We start from the raw sequence: 829 nt of genomic DNA on the forward strand, positions 1-829 counted from the left end.
AAATTGAGAAGGTGGACAGAGATAGGTTGTTCCAGAGATGGGACACAGCAACAAGGGGACACAGTTGGAAGTTGAAGACACAGATGAATCACAGGGATGTTAGGAAGCATTTCTTCAGTCACAGAGTGGTCAGGAAGCGGAATAGTCTGGAAAGTGATGTAGTGGAGGCAGAATCCATACATAGCTTTAAGAAGAGGTATGATGAAGCTCATGTAGCAGGAAGAGTGATCTAGTAGCGGCTAGTGAAGAAGAGGTGCCAAGAGCTGTGAATCGACCCCTGCAGCAACAACTAGGTGAGTACACACACACACACACACACACACACACACACACACACACACACACACACACACACACACACACACACACACACACACACACACACACACACACACACACACACACACACACATACACGTGTGTGTGTGTACGTGTGTGTGTGTCAACGGCCATACCACGTTGAATGCACCGCTTCTCGTCCGATCAGCGAAGTTAAGCAACGTTGGGTTTGGTTAGTACTTGGATGGGTGACCGCCTGGGAACACCAAATGCTGTTGACATAAATCTTACGGGGCCAGGAGCTTGGACTCGACCCCTGCAAGCTCAACACGTGAGTACACACACACACACACACACACACACGCAGTGTAGTGGGTCACAGGCGCCAGGCTCCGAGAATCTTAGGGCTTTTAGGGCGTGTTTTAGCAGCTAGAAGCAACCAGTGTTAGTGACAACGTCAGTGAACAACCCTACAAGTGATAACCAGTGTATTAGCAAACATAAATAAAGTGAAGGCGAGAGAAAGCCTGAAATTATACAACAAAATTTC

General features: G+C 47.9%; 1 non-coding gene across 1 annotated transcript; it reads left to right on the forward strand.

The window, feature by feature from the left end:
- The first annotated feature begins 441 nt into the window (after positions 1-441).
- LOC138852145 (5S ribosomal RNA) lies at positions 442-560 on the forward strand. The gene has a single exon (XR_011391583.1). It is a non-coding gene; the product is annotated as a 5S ribosomal RNA (ribosomal RNA).
- The last annotated feature ends 269 nt before the right edge of the window (positions 561-829 follow it).

Source organism: Cherax quadricarinatus, unplaced genomic scaffold, assembly GCF_038502225.1.
Source record: "Cherax quadricarinatus isolate ZL_2023a unplaced genomic scaffold, ASM3850222v1 Contig4428, whole genome shotgun sequence".
In the NCBI taxonomy this organism is placed as follows: domain Eukaryota; kingdom Metazoa; phylum Arthropoda; class Malacostraca; order Decapoda; family Parastacidae; genus Cherax; species Cherax quadricarinatus.